Source organism: Panulirus ornatus, chromosome 6 (assembly GCF_036320965.1).
Source record: "Panulirus ornatus isolate Po-2019 chromosome 6, ASM3632096v1, whole genome shotgun sequence".
NCBI classification, from domain to species: Eukaryota; Metazoa; Arthropoda; class Malacostraca; order Decapoda; family Palinuridae; genus Panulirus; species Panulirus ornatus.
In genome coordinates, this window is record NC_092229.1 from 35,470,522 (window position 1) to 35,492,187 (window position 21,666).

The 21,666-nt window shown below is 42.5% G+C and overlaps 1 protein-coding gene across 4 annotated transcripts in view; it reads left to right on the forward strand.

The window, feature by feature from the left end:
* The window catches only part of LOC139749156 (alpha-latrocrustotoxin-Lt1a-like), a 180,940-nt gene that overhangs the window by 48,571 nt on the left and 110,703 nt on the right, over positions 1-21,666 (forward strand). The gene's annotated exons all lie outside the window — the stretch shown is intronic.

The following is a 21,666-nucleotide window of genomic DNA, read 5'->3' on the forward strand; positions in this document are numbered from 1 at the left end:
TGACGTGCTGTCGGTGGATTGAATCAGGGCATGTGAAGCGTCTGGGGTAAACCATGGAAAGCTGTGTAGGTATGTATATTTGCGTGTGTGGACGTGTGTATGTACATGAGTATGGGGGGGGGGGCCATTTCTTTCGTCTGTTTCCCTGCACTACCTCGCAAACGCGGGAGACAGCGACAAAGTATAAAAAAAAAAAAAAAAAAAAAAAAAAATTTATTTATTTATTTATTTTGCTTTGTCGCTGTCTCCCGCGTTAGCGAGGTAGTGCAAGGAAACAGACGAAAGAATATCTCAACCCTCCCACATACACATGTATATACATACATGTCCACACACGCAAATATACATACCTATACATCTCAATGTACACACATATATACACACACAGACATATACAATTATACACATGTACATAATTCATACTGTCTGCCTTTATTTGTTCCCATCGCCACCTCGCCACACATGGAATAAGTACCCCCTCCCCCCTCATGTGTGCGAGGTCGCGCTAGGAAAAGACAACAAAGGCCCCATTCGTTCACACTCAGTCTCTAGCTGTCATGCAATAATGCCCGAAGCCACAGCTCCCTTTCCACATCCAGGCCCCACACAACTTTCCATGGTTTACCCCAGACGCTTCACGTGCCCTGATTCAATCCACTGACAGCACGTCAACCCCAGTATACCACATCGATCCAATTCACTCTATTCCTTGCCCGCCTTTCACCCTCCTGCATGTTCAGGCCCCGATCACTCAAAATCTTTTTCACTCCATCTTTCCACCTCCAATTTGGTCTCCCACTTCTCCTCGTTCCCTCCACCTCCGACACATATATCCTCTTGGTCAATCTTTCTTCACTCATTCTCTCCATGTGCCCAAACCATTTCAAAACACCCTCTTCTGCTGAGTGGTGGGATGAAGAAGTAAGATTATTAGTGAAAGAGAAGAGAGAGGCATTTGGACGATTTTTGCAGGGAAATAATGCAAATGAGAGGGAGATGTATAAAAGAAAGAGGCAGGAGGTCGAGAGAAAGGTGCAAGAGGTGAAAAAGAGGGCAAATGAGAGATGGGGTGAGAGAGTATCATTAAATTTTAGGGAGAATAAAAAGATGTTTTGGAAAGAGGTAAATAAAGTGCATAAGACGAGGGAACAAATGGGAACTTCAGTGAAGGGGGCTAATGGGGAGGTGATAACAAGTAGTGGTGAAGTGAGAAGGAGATGGAGTGAGTATTTCGAAGGTTTGTTGAATGTGTTTGATGATAGAGTGGCAGACAAAGGGTGTTTTGCTCGAGGTGGTGTGCAAAGTGAGAGGGTTAGGGATAATGATTTGGTAAACAGAGAAGAGGTAGTAAAAGCTTTGCGGAAGATGAAAGCCGGCAAGACAGCGGGTTTGGATGGTATTGCAGTGGAATTTATTAAAAAAGGGGGTGATTGTATTGTTGACTGGTTGGTAAGGTTATTTAATGTATGTATGACTCATGGTGAGGTGCCTGAGGATTGGCGGAATGCTTGCATAGTGCCATTGTACAAAGGAAAAGGGGATAAAAGTGAGTGCTCAAATTACAGAGGTATAAGTTTGTTGAGTATTCCTGGTAAATTATATGGGAGGGTATTGATTGAGAGGGTGAAGGCATGCACAGAACAACAGACTGGGGAAGAGCAGTGTGGTTTCAGAAGTGGCTAGAGGATGTGTGGATCAGGTGATTTCTCTGAAGAATGTATGTGAGAAATACTTGGAAAAGCAACTGGATTTGTATGTAGCATTTATGGATCTAGAGAAGGCATATGATAGAGTTGATAGAGATACTTTGTGGAAAGTATCAAGAATATATGGTTTGGGAGGCAAGTTGTTAGAAGCAATGAAAAGTTTTTATCAAGGATGTAAGGCATGTGTACATGTAGGAAGAGAGGAAAGTGATTGGTTGTCAGTGAATGTAGGTTTGCGGCAGGGATGTATTATGTCTCCATGGTTGTTTAATTTGTTTATGGATGGGGTTGTTAGGGAGGTGAATGCAAGAGTTATGGAAAGAGGGGCAAGTATGCAGTCTGTTGTGTATGAGAGAGCTTGGGAAGAGAGTCAGTTGTTGTTCGCTGATGATACAGCGCTGGTGGCTGATTCTTTTGAGAAACTGCAGAAGTTGGTGACGAGTTTGGTAAAGTGTGTGAAAGAAGAAAGCTGAGAGTGAATGTGAATAAGAGTAAGGTTATTAGGTACAGTAGGGTTGAGGGTCAAGTTAATTGGGAGGTAAGTTTGAATGGAGACAAACTGGAGGAAGTGAAGTGTTTTAGATATCTGGGAGTGATTTGGCAGCAGATGGAATCATTGAAGTGGAAGTGAATCATAGGTTGGGGAAGGGGGCGAAAATTCTGGGAGCACTGAAGAATGTGTGGAAGTCGAGAACATTATCTCGGAAAGCAAAAATGGGTATGTCTAAAGGAATAGTGGTTCCAACAATAGTATATGGTTGCGAGGCGTGGGCTATGGATAGAGTTGTGCAGAGGAGGGTGGATGTGCTGGAAATGAGATGTTTGAGGACAATATGTGGTGTGAGATGGTTTGATTGAGTAAGTAATGATAGGGTAAGAGAGATGTGTGGTAATAAAAAGAGTGTAGTTGAGAGCAGAAGAGGGTGTTTTGAAATGGTTCTGTCACATGGAGAGAGTGAGTGAGGAAAGATTGACCAAGAGGATATATACGTCAGAAGTGTAGGGAACGAGGAGAATTGGGAGACCAAATTGGAGGTGGAAAGATGGAGTGAAAAAGATTTTGAGTGATCGGGGCCTGAACATGCAGGAGGGTGATAGGTACGCAAGGAATAGAGTGAATTGGAATTATTTGGTATACCAGGGTCGACGTGTTGTGAATGGATTGAACCAGGGCATGTGAAGCGTCTGAGGTAAACCATGGAAAGTTCTGTGGGGCCTGGATGTGGAAAGGGAGCTGTGGTTTCAGTGCATTATTACATGACAGCTAGAGACTGAGTGTGAAAGAATGTGGCCTTTGTTGTCCTTTCTTAGCACTACTTCGCACATATGAGGGGGGAGGGGGCTGTTATTTCATGTGTGGCGATGTGGCGATGGGAATGAATAAAGGCAGACAGTATGAATTATGTACATGTGTATATATGTATATGTCTGTGTGTGTATATATATGTATACGTTGAGATGTATAGGTATGTATGTTTGCGTGTGTGGACGTGTATGTATATACCTGTGTATGTGGGTGGGTTGGGCCATTCTTTTGTCTGTTTCCTTGCGCTACTTCGCTAACGCGGGAGACAGCGACAAAGTAAAATATTAAGATAATATATGAGTTAATAATACATTATTATTATTATTATACTTTGTCGCTGTCTCCCGTGTTAGTGGGCTTGCGCAAGGAAACAGGCAAAAGAATGGCCCAACCCACCCACATACATATGTACATACATACATGTCCACAGACACACATATACATACCTATACATCTCAACGTATACATATATATACACACACTGACATGTACATATATACACATGTACAGAATTCATACTGTCTGCCCTTATTCATTCCTGTCGGCACCCCGCTACACATGAAATGACGACCCCCTTCCCCCGCATGTGCGCGAGGTAGTGCTAGGAAAAGACAACAAAGGCCACATTCATTCACACTCAGTCTCTAGCTGTCATGTATAATGCACTGAAATCACAGCTCCCTTTCCACATCCAGACCCCACAAAACTTTCCATGGTTTACCCCAGACGCTTCACATGCCCTGGGTCAGTCCATTGACAGCAAGTCGACCCCAGTATACCTCATCTTTCCAATTCACTCTATTCCTTGCATGTCTTTCACCCTCCTGCATGTTCAGGCCTCTATCACTCAAAATCTTTTTCACTCCATCTTTCCACCTCCAATTTGGTCTCCCACTTCTCATTCCCTCCACCTCTGACACGTGTAGCCTCTCTGTAAATCTTTCCTTTCTCATTCTCTCCATGTGAGCAAACCATATTAAAACACCCTCTTCTGCTCTCTCAACCACACTCTTCATATTAGCACACATCTCTCTTACCCTGTCATTACTTACATGATGAAACCACCTCACACCACATATTGTCCTCAAACATCTCATTTCCAGCACATCCACCCTTCTCCGCACAACTCTATCTACAGACCCCGCCTCAGAACCATATAACATTGTTGGAACCACTCTTCCTTCAAACATACCCATTTTTGCTTTCCAAGGTAACTTTCTCGACCCTCCACACATTTTTTAACGCTCCCAGAACTTTTGCTTTCTCCCCCACCCTATGATGCACTTCCACTTCCATGGTTCCATCCGCTGCCAAATCCACTCCCACATATCTAAAACACTTCACTTCCTCCAGTTTTTCTCCATTCAAACTTACCTCCTAATTGACTTGATCCCTCAGCCCTACTGTACCTAATAACCTTGCTCTTATTCTCATTTACTCTCAGCTTCCTTTTTTCACATACTTTACCAAACTCAGTAATATACTGAGAGGGACAGCTGGAGGGATGACTGATCACTATCTTGTGGAGGTGAATGTGAAAATTTGTAGAGGATATCTGAAATGAAGAGATAATGTTGGGGAGATGAGAGTGGTGAGAGTAAGTGAGCTTGGAAAGCAGACACTTTTGAGTAAATACTAGAAGAGATTGAGTGCAGAATGGATCCAGGTGAGAGCAATTGAAGTAAGGAGAATGGGGTAATAATGGGGTGTATTTAGGGAAGAATTGATGGATTGTGCAAGAGATGCATGTGGCATGAGAAAGGTGGGAGGTGGGCACATTAGAAAGGGTATTGAAAGGTGGGATGAAGAAGTATGATTGTTAGTGAAAGAGAAGAGAGAGTTGTTTGGAAAATTTTTGCAGGGAAGTAATGCACATGACTTGGAAAGGTATAAAAGAAAGTGGCAGGAGATCAAGAGAAAGGTGCAAGAGGTGAAAAAGAGGGCAAAGAAGAGTTGGGGTGAGAGAGTATCATTCATATTTTGGGAAGATAGAAAGATGTGTTTTGGGAGCAGCTGAATGAGTGTGTTAGTGGTTTTGATGCGCAAGACCGGGTTATAGTGATGGGTGATTTGAATGCAAAGGTGAGTAATGTGGCAATTGAGGGAATAATTGGTATTCATGGAGTCTTCAGTGTTGTAAATGGAAATGGTGAAGAGCTTGCAGATTTATGTGCTGAAAAAGGACTGGTGATTAGGAATACCTGGTTTAAAAAGCGAGATATACATAAGTATACGTACGTAAGTAGGAGAGATGGCCAGAGAGCGTTATTGGATTATGTGTTAATTGACAGGTGCACGAAAGAGAGACTTTTGGATGTTTATGTGCTGAGAGTGCAACTGGAGGGATGTCTGATCATTATCTTGTGGAGGCGAAGGTGAAGATTTGTATGGGCTTTCAGAAAAGAAGAGAGAATGTTGGGGTGAAGAGGGTGGTGAGAGTAGGTGAGCTTGGGAAGGAGACTTGTGTAAGGAAGTACCAGGAGAGACTTAGTACAGAATGGAAAAAGGTGAGAACAAAGGAGGTAAGGGGAGCTGGGGAGGAATGGGATGTATTTAGGGAAGCAGTGATGGCTTGCGCAAGAGATGCTTGTGGCATGAGAAGAGTGGGAGGTGGGTTGATTAGAAAGGGTAGTGAGTGTTGGGATGAAGAAGTAAGATTATTAGTGAAAGAAAAGAGAGAGGCATTTGGACGATTTTTGCAGGGAAAAAATGCAAATGAGTGGGAGATGTATAAAAGAAAGAGGCAGGAGGTCAAGAGAAAGGTGCAAGAGGTGAAAAAGAGGGCAAATGAGAGTAGGGGTGAGAGAGGATCATTAGATTTTAGAGAGAATAAAAAGATGTTCTGGAAGGAGGTAAATAAAGTGCGCAAGACGAGGGAGCAAATGGGAACTTCAGTGAAGGGGGCTAATGGGGAGGTGATAACAAGTAGTGGTGATGTGAGAAGGAGATGGAGTGAGTCTTTTGAAGGTTTGTTGAATGTGTTTGATGATAGAGTGGCAGATATAGGATGTTTTGGTCGAGGTGGTGTGCAATGTGAGAGGGTTAGGGAAAATGATTTGGTAAACAGAGAAGAGGTAGTAAAAGCTTTGCGGAAGATGAAAGCCGGCAAGGCAGCAGGTTTGGATGGTATTGCAGTGGAATTTATTAAAAAAGGGGATAACTGTGTTGTTGACTGGTTGGTAAGGTTATTTAATGCGTGTATGATTCATGGTGAGGTGGCTGAGGATTGGCGGAATGCTTGCATAGTGCCATTGTACAAAGGCAAAGGGGATAAGAGTGAGTGCTCAAATTTCAGAGGTATAAGTTTGTTGAGTATTCCTGGGAAATTATATGTGGAGGGTATTGATTGAGAGGGTGAAGGCATGTACAGAGCATCAGATTGGGGAAGAGCAGCGTGGTTTCAAAAGTGGTAGAGGATGTGTGGATCAGGTGTTTGCTTTGAGGAATGTATGTGAGAAATACTTAGAAAAGCAAATGGATTTGTATGTAGCATTTATGGATCTGGAGAAGGCATATGATAGAGTTGATAGAGATGCTCTGTGGAAGGTACTAAGAATATATGGTGTGGGAGACAAGTTGTTAGAAGCAGTGAAAGGTTTTTATCGAGGATGTAAGGCATATGTACGTGTAGGAAGAGAGGAAAGTGATTGGTTCTCAGTGAATGTAGGTTTGCGGCAGGGGTGTATTATGTCTCCATGGTTGTTTGATTTGTTTATGGATGGGGTTGTTAGGGAGGTGAATGCAAGTGTTTTGGAAAGAGGGGCAAGTATGCAGTCTGTTGTGGATGAGAGAGCTTGGGAAGTGAGTCAGTTGTTGTTCGCTGATGATATAGCGCTGGTGGCTGATTCATGTGAGAAACTGCAGAAGCTGGTGACTGAGTTTGGTAAAGTGTGTGAAAGAAGAAAGTTAAGGGTAAATGTGAATAAGAGCAAGGTTATTAGGTACAGTAGGGTTGAAGGTCAAGTCAATTGGGAGGTAAGTTTGTTTGGAGAAAAACTGGAGGAAGTAAAGTGTTTTAGATATCTGGGAGTGGATCTGGCAGTGGATGGAACCATGGAAGCGGAAGTGAATCATAGGGTGGGGTAGGGGGCGAAAATCCTGGGAGCCTTGAAGAATGTTTGGAAGTCGAGAACATTATCTCGGAAAGCAAAAATGGGTATGTTTGAAGGAATAGTGGTTCCAACAATGCTGTATGGTTGCGAGGCGTGGGCTATGGATAGAGTTGTGCGGAGGAGGGTGGATGTGCTGGAAATGAGATGTTTGAGGACAATATGTGGTGTGAGGTGATTTGATCGAGTAAGTGATGTAAGGGTAAGAGAGATGTGTGGAAATAAAGAGAGTGTGGTTGAGAGAGCAGAAGAGGGTGTTTTGAAATGGTTTGGGCAAATGGAGAGAATGAGTAAGGAAAGATTGACCAAGAGGATATATGTGTCGGAGGTGGAGGGAACGAGGAGAAGTGGGAGACCAAATTTGAAGTGGAAAGATGGAGTGAAAAAAATTTTGAGTGATCGGGGCCTGAACATGCAGGAGGGTGAAAGGCGGGCAAGGAATAGAGTGAATTGGATCGACATGGTACACCGGGGTCGATGTGCTGTCAGTGGATTGAGTCAGGGCATGTGAAGCGTCTGGGGTAAACCATGGAAAGTTGTGTGGGGCCTGGATGTGGAAAGGGAGCTGTGGTTTCAGGCATTATTGCATGACAGCGAGAGACTGAGTGTGAACGAATGGGGCCTTTGATGTCTTTTCCTAGCGCTACCTTGCACACATGAGGGGGGAGGGGGATGTTATTCCATGTGTGGCGAGGTGGCGATGGGAATAGATAAAGGCAGACTATGAATTATGTACATATGTATGTATGTATATGTCTGTGTGTGTATATATATGTGTACATTGAGATGTATAGGTATGTATATTTGCATGTGTGGACGTGTATGTATATACATGTGTATAGGGGTGGGTTGGGCCATTTCTGTCGTCTGTTTCCTTGTGCTACCTCACAAATGCGGGAGACAGCGACAAAGCAAAATAATAAATGAATAAGAAGATGTTTTGGAAGGAGGTAAATAAAAAGCATAAGACACGAGAACAAATGGAAACATCGTTGAAAGTGGTAAATGGGGAGGGAATAACAACTAGTGATGAGGTGAGAAGGAGATGGAGTGAATATTTTAAAGGTTTGTTGAATTTGTTTGATGATTGAGTGGCAGATATAGGGTGTTTTGGTAGGGGTGGAGTGCAAAGTGATAGGGCCAGGGAGAATGGTTTGCTGAAGATGGGAGAGGTAGTGAAAGATTTGCGGAAGATAAATTCCGGCAAGGTGGCAGGTTTGGATGGTATTGTATTAGAATTTTTCAAAGAATAGGGTGACAGTGATATTGATTGGTTGGTAAGGATGTTCATTGTATCTATGGATCATGGTGAAGTGCCTGAGGATTGGCAGAATTCATGCATAATGCTGTTGTACAAAGGCAAAGGGGATAAAGGTGAGTGTTCCGAGTACAGAGGCATAACTTTGTTGAGTATTCCTGGGAATGTATATGGGAGGGTATTGATTGAGAGGGTAAAGGCATGTGTAGAACATCAGATTAGGGAAGAGCAGGGTGGTTTTGGAAGTGGTAGGAGATGTGTGGATAAGGTGTTTGCTTTGAAGAATGTATGTGAGAAATGCTTTGAAAAACAGTTGAATTTGTATGTAGTATTTATGGATCTAGAGAAGGCATATGATAGGGTTGATAAATATGCTTTGTGGAAGGTTTTAAGAGTATATGTTTTGAGAGGTAAGCTGCTAGAGGCAGTGAAAAGTTTTTACGGAGGATGTAAGGCATGTGTACAAGTAGGAAGAGAGGAAAGTGATTGGTTCCCAGTGAATGTCGGTTTGCAAAAGGGGTGCATGATGTTTCCTTGGTTGTTTAATTGTTTAAGGATGGGGTGGTTAGGGAGGTCAATGCAAGAGTTTTGGAGAGAGGGGTAAGTACGCAGTTTGTTGTCGATGAGAGGGCTTAGGAAGTGAGTCAGTTGTTGTTCGCTGATGATACAGCGCTGGTAGCTAATTTGGGTACGAAACTGCAGAAGTTGGCAAGTGAGTTTGTTAAAGTGTGTGAAAGAAGAAAGTTGAGAGTGAATGTGAATAAGAGCAAGGTTATTAGGCTCAGTTGGGTTGAGGGACAAGTCAATTGGGAGGTAAGTTTGAATGGAGAAAAACTGGAGGAAGTGAAGTGTTTTGGATATCTGGGAGTGGATTTAGCAGCAGATGGAACCATAGAAGCGGAAGTGAGTCACAGGTTGGGGGAGGGGGCGGAGGTTCTGGGAGTATTGAAGAATGTGTGGAAGGCAAGAACATTATCTCATAGAGCAAAAATGGGTATGTTTGAATGAATAGTGGTTCCAACAATGTTATATGGTTGTGAGGCATGGGCTATAGATAGGATTGTGCATAGGAGGATGGATGTGTTGGAATGAAATGCTTGAGGACACTATGTAGTGTGAGGTGGTTTGATCAAGTAAGTAATGAAAGGGTTAGAGAGATGTGTGGTAATGAAAAGAGTGTGGTTGAGAGAGAAGAGGGTGCATTGAAATGGTTTGGTTACATGGAGAGAGTGAGTGAGGAAAGATTGACGAAGAGGATATATGTGTCAGAGGTAATGAGAAGTGGGAGACCAAATTGGAAGTGGAAGGATGGATTGAAAAAAATTTTGAGCGATCGGGGCCTGAACATACGGGAGGGTGAAAGGCATGCAAGGAATAGAGTGAATTGGAATGATGTGGTATACTGGGGTCGATGTGTTGTCAGTGGATTGAACCGGGGCATGTGAAGTGTCAAGGGTAAACCATGGAAAGTTTTGTGGGGTTGGTTATGGAAAATGAGCTGTGGTTTCAGTGCATTACACATGACAGCTTGAGACTTACTGTGAACAAATGTGGCCTTTTTGTATTTCCTAGCGCTACCTCGCATGCCCGCTTGGGGAGGGGGGGTGCTATTTCATGTGTAGCGGGGTAGCGACAGAATGGATGAAGGCAGCAAGTATGAATATGTACATGTGTATATATGTATATGTCTGTGTATGTATATGTATGTATACGTTGAAATATATAGGTATGTACATGTTGCTGTGAGGGCGTTTATCTATTTACATGTGTATGTTGGTGGGTGTGGCCATTCTTTCGTCTGTTTCCTTGTGCTGACTCGCTAACACGGGAGACAGCGACTAAGTATGATAGATAGAAATAGAATGAATATATATCTTCTGTATCCTCTTTTAGTAATTGGTTTTGGTGCATTGCACATGCAGATAGATACTGGCAGTGAACAGATTTGGCCTTTCTTTGTTTCCTAGCGCTACCTCATGATGTAGGGAGTGATGATGCTGTTTCCTTTGGGCTGGGGAATGGATGAAGATGAGTCAATGTGAATATGCATTGGGGCAAGAGGGTAAGTGAGAAGAGGAAGGGATGAAGTGAGAAGAATATGTAGTGAGTTTTTTAAGGCTTGTTGAATGTTTGATGATGGAATGGCAGATGTAAGGTTTTTTGGTTGGGGTGGTGTGGGAAGTGAGAGGGTCATGGAGAATGCCTTGGTTAAGAGAGAAGAGGTGGTGAAATCCTTGCGGAAGATGAAATCCAGCATGGCGGAAGATTTGGATGGTGTTGCTGTTGAGTTTGTTAAGAAAGGGGTGACTGTTGTTGTTGATTGGTTGGTAAGGATATTCACAGCATGTATGGATCATGGTGAAGTGCCTAAGGATTGGCAGAAAGCATGTAAAGTGCCATTGTACAAAGGCAAAGGGGATAAAGGTGAATGTTCAAACTACAGAGGCATAAGTTTGTTGAGTATTCCTGGAAATTTGTGTGGGAGACTATTGACTGAGAGGGTAAAGGTATGTGCAGAGCACCAGATTGGGGAGGAGCAGTTTTGTTTCAGAAGTGGTATAGGATGTGTGGATCAGGTGTTTGCTTTGAAGAATGCGTGAGAAATATTTAGAAGAAACAGATTAGCATTTATGGATCTGGAGAAGGTCTTAAGAGTATATGGTGTTGGAAGTAAGCTACTAGAAGGATTGAAAAGTTTTCATCAAGGATCTAAGGCATGTGTACGAATAAGAAGAGAGGAGAGTGATTGGTTCCTAGTAAAGGTCGGTCCACGGGAGGGATGTGTGATGTCTCCATTGTTCAGTTTGTTTGTGGATGGGGTGGTTAGGGAGTTAAATGCAAGAGTTTTGGCGAGAGGGGTGAGTATGCAGTCTCCTGGGGATGAAAGGGCCTGGGAAATGAGTCATTTTTTATTCACTAGTGATGCAGCACTGGTGGATGATAGTGAGAAATTGCAGAAGTTGGTGACTGAGTGTGGAAGAGTGTGTGAAGGGAGAAAGTTGAGAGTAAATGAGAATAAGAGCAATGCTATTTGGCTCAGCAGGGTTGAGGGAAAGTTAGTTGGGATGTAAGTTTGAATGGAGAGGAATTGGAGGAAGTGAAGTGTTTGAGATATATAGGAGTGGACCTAGCAGCGAATGGAGTCATGGAGCACATTCAACAAACACATTCAGCCAACCTTTAAAATATTCACTCCATCTTGTCCTTGCTTCATTACTACCTGTTATCACTTACCCCCTTGCCCCCTTACCCGATGTTTCCATTTGTTCTCTTGTCTTGCGCATGTTTTTTACCTCCTTCCAAAACATCTATTTATTCTCCCTAAAGTTTAATGATAATCTATTACCCCATCTCTCATTTGCCCTCTTTTTCAACTCTTGCATCTTCATCTTGACTGCTTTCTCTTATACATCTCCTAGTCATTGCACTCCTTCCTTGGAAGTATCAACCAAATGTCTCTCTTTTCTCTTTTACTAACAACTTTACTTCATCATCCCACCATTCACTGCCCTTTCTAATATGCCCATATCCCACCTTTCTCCTGCCACGTGCATCTCTTGCCTATGCCATCACTGCTTCCCTAAAGACATCCCATTCCTCATCCACTCCCCTCATGTCATTTCCTCTCACCTTTTGCCATTCTTCACTCATTCTCTTCGGGTACTTCCTCACACAATTCTTTAATACGCATAGAATTGAGTACAACAGCTTATTTACAGTTATTAATATTCTTTCCTATGTTCTTTAATTTTCTTCTCCAGATCCATATATGCTACATACAAATCCATTTGCTTTTCTAAGTATTTCTCAAATACATTCTTAAAAGCAAACACCTGATCCACACATCCTCTACCAATTCTGAAACCATACTACTCTTCCCCAATCTGATGCTCTGTACATGCCTTCACCCTCTCAATACCCTCCCATATAATTTACCAGGAATACTCAACAAACTTATACCTCTGCAATTTGAGCACTCACTTTTATCCCCTTTGCCTTTGTACAATGGCACTATGCAAGCATTCCACCAAGCCTCAGGCACCTCACCATGAGTCATACATACAGTAAATAACCTTACCACCCAGTCAACAACACAGTCAACCCTGTTTTTTAATAAATTCAACTGCAATACCATCCAAACCTTTCCGGCTTTCATCTTCTGCAAAGCTTTTTCTACCTCTTCTGTGTTTACCAAATCATTCTCCCCAACACCCTCACTTTGCACACCACCTCGACCAAAACACCCTATGTCTGCCTCTCTATCATGAAACACATTCAACAAACCTTCAAAATACTCACTCCATCTCCTTCTCACATCACCACTACTTGTTATCTCCTCCCCATTAGCCCCCTTCACTGATGTTCCCATTTGTTCCCTTGTCTTATTTACCTCCTTCCAAAACATCTTTTTTATTCTCTCTAAGATTTAATGATACTCTCTCACCCCAACTCTCATTTACCCTCTTTCTCACCTCTTGCACCCTTCTCTTGACTACCTGCCTCTTTCTTTTATACATCTCCCAGTCATTTGCATTTTTTCCCTGCAATAATCTTCAAAATGCCACTCTCCCTTCTCTTTCACTAATAATCTTACTTCTTCATCCCACCACTCACTAACCTTTCTAATCTGCCCACCTCCCATGCTTCTCATGCCACAAGCATCTTTTGTGCAAGCCATCACTGCTTCCCTAAATACATCCCATTCCTTCCCCACTCCCCTTACGTCCTTTGTTCTCACCTTTTTCCATTCTTTACTCAGTCTCTCGTGGTACTTCCTCACACAAGTCTCCTTCCCAACCTCACTTACTCTCACCACTCTCTTCACCCCAACATTTTCTCTTCTTTTCTGAAAACCTCTGCAAATCTTCATCTTCACCTCCACAAGTTAATGATCAGACATCCCTCCAGTTGCACCTCTCAGCAGATTAACATCCAAAAGTCTCTCTTTCACATGCCTGTCAATTAATACGTAATCCAATAATGCTCTCTGGCTATCTCTCCTACTTACATATGTATACTTATGTATAGCTCTTTTTTTAAACCAGGTATTCCCAATCACCAGTCCTTTTTCAGCGCACAAATCTACAAGCTCTTCACCATTTCCATTTACAACATTGAACACTCCATGTGCACCAATTATTCCCTCAACTGCCACATTACTCACCTTTGCATTCATATCACCCATTACTATAATCCAGTCTCGTGCATTAAAACTACTATCACACTCACTCAGCTTCTCTCAAAACACTGGCCTCTCATGATCTTTCTTCTCATGCCCAGGTGCATATGCACCAATAATCACCCATCTCTCTCCATGCACTTTCAGTTTTACCCATATCAATCTGTAGTTTACTTTCTTACTTTCTTACACTCTATCACATACTCCCACCACTCCTGTTTCAGGAGTAGTGCTACTCCTTCCCTTGCTCCTGTCCTCTCACCAATCCCTGACTTTACTCCCAAGACATTCCCAAGCCACTCTTCCCCTTTACCCTTGAGCTTCGTTTCACTCAGAGCCAGAACATCCAGGTTCCTTTCCTCAAACTTATGTCTCCTTTTTTCTCATCTTGGTTACATCCACACACATTTAAGCACCCCAATCTGAGCCTTGGAGGAGGATAGCACTCTCTGTGTGACTCCTTCTTCTGTTTCCCCTTTTAGAAAGTTAAAATACAAGGAGTAGAGAGTTTCTAGCCCCCTGCTCCCGTCTCCTTTAGTTGCCTTCTATGACTCATGAGGAATGTGTGGAAAGTATTCTTTGTCCCATATCTCCAGGGTTCTCCAGGATTATTATTATTATTATTATCATTATTTTTTTTTTCTTTTTTTTTTACTTTGTCGCTGTCTCCCGCGTTTGCGAGGTAGCGCAAGGAAACAGACGAAAGAAATGGCCCAACCCCCCCCCATACACATGTATATACATACGTCCACACACGCAAATATACATACCTACACAGCTTTCCATGGTTTACCTCAGACGCTTCACATGCCTTGATTCAAACCACTGACAGCACGTCAACCCTGGTATACCACATCGCTCCAATTCACTCTATTCCTTGCCCTCCTTTCACCCTCCTGCATGTTCAGGCCCCGATCACACAAAATCTTTTTCACTCCATCTTTCCACCTCCAATTTGGTCTCCCTCTTCTCCTTGCTCCCTCCACCTCCGACACATATATCCTCTTCGTCAATCTTTCCTCACTCATCCTCTCCATGTGACCAAACCATTTCAAAACACCCTCTTCTGCTCTCTCAACCACGCTCTTTTTATTTCCACACATCTCTCTTACCCTTACGTTACTCACTCGATCAAACCACCTCACACCACACATTGTCCTCAAACATCTCATTTCCAGCACATCCATCCTCCTGCGCACAACTCTATCCATAGCCCACGCCTCGCAACCATACAACATTGTTGGAACCACTATTCCTTCAAACATACCCATTTTTGCTTTCCAAGATAATGTTCTCGACTTCCACACATTCTTCAAGGCCCCCAGAATTTTCGCCCCCTCCCCCACCCTATGATCCACTTCCGCTTCCATGATTCCATCCGCTGCCAGATCCACTCCCAGATATCTGAAACACTTCACTTCCTCCAGTTTTTCTCCATTCAAACTCACCTCCCAATTGACTTGACCCTCAACCCTACTGTACCTAATAACCTTGCTCTTATTCACATTTACTCTTAACTTTCTTCTTCCACACACTTTTCCAAACTCAGTCACCAGCTTCTGCAGTTTCTCACATGAATCAGCCACCAGCGCTGTATCATCAGCGAACAACAACTGACTCACTTCCCAAGCTCTCTCATCCCCAACAGACTTCATACTTGCCCCTCTTTCCAAAACTCTTGCATTTACCTCCCTAACAACCCCATCCATAAACAAATTAAACAACCATGGAGACATCACACACCCCTGCCGCAAACCTACATTCACTGAGAACCATTCACTTTCCTCTCTTCCTACACGTACACATGCCTTACATCCTCGATAAAAACTTTTCACTGCTTCTAACAACTTTCCTCCCACACCATATATTCTTAATACCTTCCACAGAGCATCTCTATCAACTCTATCATATGCCTTCTCCAGATCCATAAATGCTACATACAAATCCCTTTGCTTTTCTAAGTATTTCTCACATACATTCTTCAAAGCAAACACCTGATCCACACATCCTCTACCACTTCTGAAACCACACTGCTCTTCCCCAATCTGATGCTCTGTACATGCCTTCACCCTCTCAATCAATACCCTCCCATATAATTTACCAGGAATACTCAACAAACTTATACCTCTGTAATTTGAGCATTCACTCTTATCCCCTTTGCCTTTGTACAATGGCACTATGCACGCATTCCGCCAATCCTCAGGCACCTCACCATGAGTCATACATACATTAAATAACCTTACCAACCAGTCAACAATACAGTCACCCCCTTTTTTAATAAATTCCACTGCAATACCATCCAAACCTGCTGCCTTGCCAGCTTTCATCTTCCGCAAAGCTTTCACTACCTCTTCTCTGTTTACCAAATCATTTTCCCTAACCCTCTCACTTTGCACACCACCTCGACCAAAACACCCTATATCTGCCACTCTATCATCAAACACATTCAACAAACCTTCAAAATACTCACTCTATTATTATTATTATTATTATTATTATTATTATTATTATTATTATTATCATTATTATCATTATTATCATTATTATTATTGTTATCATTGTTATTAGGTGGTGTGCAAAGTGAGAGGGTTAGGGAGAATGATGTGGTAAACAGAGAAGAGGTAGTAAAAGCATTGCGGAAGATGAAAGCCGGCAAAGCAGCGGGTTTGGATGGTATTGCAGTGGAATATATTAGAAAAGGGGGTGACTGTATTGTTGACTGGTTGGTAAGGTTATTTAATGTATGTTTGACTCACGGTGAGGTGCCTGAGGATTGGAGGAATGCTTGCATAGTGCCATTGTACAAAGGCAAAGGGGATAAAAGTGAGTGCTCAAATTACAGAAGTATAAGTTTGTTGAGTATTCCTGGGAAATTATATGGGAGGGTATTGATTGAGAGGGTGAAGGCATGTACAGAGCATCAGATTGGGAAAGAGCAGTGTGGTTTCAGAAGTGGTAGAGGATGAGTGGATCACGTGTTTGCTTTGAAGAATGTATGTGAGAAATACTTAGAAAAGCAAATGGATTTGTATATAGCATTTATGGATCTGGAGAAGGCATATGATAGAGTTGATAGAAATGCTCTGTGGAAGGTATTAAGAATATATGGTGTGGGAGGCAAGTTGTTAGAAGCAATGAAAAGTTTTTATCGAGAATGTAAGGCATGTGTACGTGTAGGAAGAGAGGAAAGTGATAGGTTCTCAGTGAATGTTGGTTTGCGGCAGGGGTGTGTGATGTCTCCATAGTTGTTTGTTTATGGATGGGGTTGTTAGGGAGGTGAATGCAAGAGTTTTGAAAAGAGGGGCGAGTATGTAGTCTGTTGTGAATGAGAGAGCTTGGGAAGTGAGTCAGTTGTTGTACGCTGATGATACAGCGCTGGTGGCTGATTTGTGTGAGAAACTGCCGAAGCTGGTGACTGAGTTTGGTAAAGTGTGTGAAAAAAGAAAGCTGAGAGTAAGTGTGAATAAGAGCAAGGTTATTAGGTACAGTAGGGCTGAGGGACAAGTCATTTGGGAGGTAAGTTTGAATGGAGAAAAACTGGAGAAAGTGAAGTGTTTTAGATATCTGGGAGTGGATTTGGCAGCGGATGGAAACATGGAAGCGGAAGTGAGTCATAGGGTGGGGGAGGGGGCGAAAGTTCTGGCAGCGTTGAAGAATGTGTGGAAGTCGAGAACATTATCTCGGAAAGCAAAAATGGGTATGTTTGAAGGAATAGTGGTTCCAACAGTGTTATATGGTTGCGAGGCGTGGGCTATAGATAGAGTTGTGCGGAGGAGGGTGGATGTGCTGGAAATGAGATGCTTGAGGACAGTATGTGGTGTGAGGTGGTTTGATCGAGTAAGTAACAATAGGGTAAGAGAGATGTGTAGTAATAAAATGACTGTGGTTGAGAGAGCAGAAGAGGGTGTTTTGAAATGGTTTGGTCACATGGAGAGAATGAGTGAGGAAATATTGACCAAGAGGACATATGTGTCAGAGGTGGAGGGAACGAGGAGAAGTGGAAGACCAAATTGGAGGTGGAAAGATGGAGTGAAAAAGATTTTGAGTGATCTTGGCCTGAACATGCAGGAGGGTGAAAGGCATGCAAGGAATAGAGCGAATTGGAACAATTAGATATCCGGGGGTCGACGTGCTGTCAATGGATTGAACCAGGGCGTGTGATGCATCTGGGGTAAACCATGGAAAGTTGTGTGGGGCCTGGATGTGGAAATGGAGCTGTGGTTTAAGTGCATTATACATGACAGCTAGAGAATGAGTTTGAGCGAATGTGGCCTTTGTTGTCTTTTCCTAGCACTACCTCGCACATATGCGGGGGAGGGGGGCTGTTATTTCAAGTGTGGTGAGGTGGCAATGGGAATGAATAAAGGCAGACAGTATGAATTGTGTACATGCATATATATGTATATGTCTGTGTGTGTGTACATATACGTATACATTGAGATGCATAGGTATGTATATTTCTGTGTGTGGACGTGTATGTATATACATGTGTATGTGTGTGGGTTGGGCCATTCTTTCGTCTGTTTCCTTGCGCTACCTCGCTAACGCGGGAGACAGCGACAAAGCAAAATTAAGAAAAAAATGAAATTATTATTATTATCATTATTATCACTATAGCAATTGTTATCTATTATTACTATTATTTTTTTCCTTACTTGTTTGCCTTTTCCCAGTTAGCAAAGCACGACCAGGAACAGAGAAAGAAAGGCCTCATTTGTTCATGTTCATTCTCTATGTGTCATGTATAATGCATTGAGGTCACAGCACTGTATCCACAACCAGTTCCCATAAATCTTTCCCTCATCTGCTTCATATGTATATCTATATGTATATGTGTGTGCGTCTATGGGTGTTTATATATATGTATGTGTATACGAGTGGATGGGCCAATCCTTCTTCGTTTGTTACCGGGCACTGCCTGGCTGTTGCGGGAAACGGCACTCAAGCATTATATATAAATGAAATATTAATTCATTATACTAGATCGCTGTTTCCCGCATCAGGAAGGTAGCACCAGGAAACAGACAAAGAACGACCCATCTACTCATATACACATATATAAACATAAATGCCCATACACATAGATATACATAAATATTCATATCAATATACACACATATACATACACACATATACATTTATTTTTTTTTTTTTTTTTTTTTTTTGCTTTGTCGCTGTCTCCCGCGTTTGCGAGGTAGCGCAAGGAAACAGACGAAAGAAATGGCCCAACCCACCCCCATACACATGTATATACATACGTCCACACACGCAAATATACATACCTACACAGCTTTCCATGGTTTACCCCAGACGCTTCACATGCCTTGATTCAATCCACTGACAGCACGTCAACCCGGGTATACCACATCACTCCAATTCACTCTATTCCTTGCCCTCCTTTCACCCTCCTGCATGTTCATATATACATATATACATATATACAAATTCATACTTGCTTGCCTTCAATCCATTCCTAGTGCCACCCCACCCCACAGCAAACAGCATTGCTATCCTCCACTTCAGCAAGGTAGTACCAGGAAAACAGACAAAATAGGCCACATTCATTCACACTCATTCTCTAGCTGTCATCTGTAATATACTGAAACCACAGCTCCTTATCCATATTCAGGCCTGTGTGATGCACCAAAACCACACTTCCCTATCCACATCCATGCCCCTCAGAAACTTTCCATGATTTACCCCAGACGTTTCACATGCCTTGGTTCAGTCCATTGACAGCATGTGGACCTCGGTATACCACATCATTCCATTTCACTGTGTTCCTTGCACGCCTCTCATCCTCCTGTATGTTCAGGCCGTGATTGCTCAAAATCTTTTTCACTCCATCCTTCCACCTCCAATTAGGTCTTCCACTTCTCCTTGTTCCCTCCACCTCTGACAAATATATCCTCTTTGTCAGTCCGTCCTCACTCATTTTCTGCATATGTCCAAACCATTTCAACACACCCTCTTCTGCTCTCTCACTCACACTGTTTTTGTTTCCACACATCTCTCTTACCCTTTCATTACGTAATCCAACCACCTCACACTACATATTGTCCTCAAACATTTCATTTCCAATACATCCACCCTCCTTCGTACAACTTTATCTATAGCCCATGCCTCGTAACCATGTGATATTTTTGGAAATACTATTCCTTCAAACATACCCATTTTAGTTCTGCAAGATAATATTCTATCTTTCCACACATTCTTCGTCACTCACAAAACCTTCGCCCCCTCCCCCACCCTGTGACTCACTTCTGCCTCCATGGTTCCATTTGCTGTTAAGTCTACTCTCACATATCTAAAACACACCACTTTGTCCTATTTTTCTCCATTCAAGTCTACATCCCAATTAACTTGTCTGTCAATCCTGCTGAACCTAATAACCTTGCTCTTATTCACATTTCTCTCAAGTTTCTTGTTTCACACACTTTTCCAAACTTAATCACTAACTTCTGTGGTTTCTTCCTTGAATCAGGCACCAGAGCTGTATCATCAGCGAACAAGAACTGACTCACTTCTGTGGTTTCTCCCTCGAATCAGGTACCAGAGCTGTATCATCAGCGAACAAGAACTGACTCACTCCCCATGCCCTCTATCCTCATCAGACTGCATACTCGCCCCTCTCTCCAAAACTCTTGCATTTACCGCCTTAACCATCCCATCCATAAACAAATTAAGCAACCATGGGGACATATTTCACCCCTACTGCAAACCAACCTTCACTGGGAACAAATCACTCTCCTCTCTTCTTACACATACACATGCTTTTCATCCTCGATAAAAAGTTTTCATTGCTTCTAGCAGCTTACCTCCCACTCCATAAACTTTTAAGACCTTCCACAAAGCATATCTATCAACTGTATTATATGCCTTTTCCAGATATATGAATGCTACATAGAAGTCCATCTGTTTCTATGTTTTTTCACACATTCATCAAACCTAACACCTGATCCACACATCCATCCTCTTCCACTTCTGAAACCACACTGGTCTTCCCCAGTCTGATGCTCTGTACATGCCTTTCACCCTCTTAATCAATACCCTTCCATATAATTTACTGGGAATACTCAACAAACTTATGCCTCTGTAGTTTGAACATTCACCTTTATCCCCTTTACCTTTGTGCAGTGGCACTATGCATGCATTTTGCCAATTCTCTGGGACTTCACCATGATCCATACATACACTGAATATCTTTACCAGCCAATCAACAACACAGTTACCCCCTTTCTTAATAAAATCACCTGCAATACCATGCAAATCTCCCACCTTGCCCAATCTTATATTCCACAAGGCTTTCACCACCTCTTTTCTCTTAACCAAACCATTCTTCCTGAGCCTCTCACTTCCCACACCACCCTGACCAAAACACCCTACAGCTGCCACTCTTTCATCAAACACATTCAATAAACCTTCAAAATACTCAGTCTCCTCACTTCATCAACACCTGTTATCACTTTCCCCCTTCACCGATGTTCCCATTTGTTCTCTTGTCTTATACACACTATGTACCTCCTTCCAAACATCTTTTTATTCTCCCTAAAGTTTAATGATACTCCCTCATCCCTACTCTCATTTGTCCTCTTTTTAAACCATTGCAACTTCCCCTTGACCTCTTCCTACCTTCTTTTATACATCTCCCAGTTATTTGCACTCCTTCCTTATAGGTATTCTGCAAACTTCTTCATTCCCACACTCACTACCCTTTCTGATCTGCCCACCTCCCACCTTTCTCATGCCACATGTATCACTGCTTCCCTAAATTCATCCCATGTCATTCAACTCCCCTCATGTCATTTGCTCTCACCATTTACCATTCTACTCTCAATCTCTTCTGGTACTTCCTCATATAAGTCTCCTTTCCAAGCTCACTTACTCTCACCACTCTCTTCTCCCCAACATTTTCTCTTCTTTTTTGAAAACCTCTACAAATCTTCACCTTTGCCTCCAGAGGATAGTTGTCAGATATTTCACCAACTTTTTAACATCCAGAAATCTCCCTTTTACATGCCTATCAAATAACACGTAATTAAATACTGCCATTTGACCATCTCTCCTACTTACATATGTTTGCTTATGTATATCTCTCTTTTTAAACC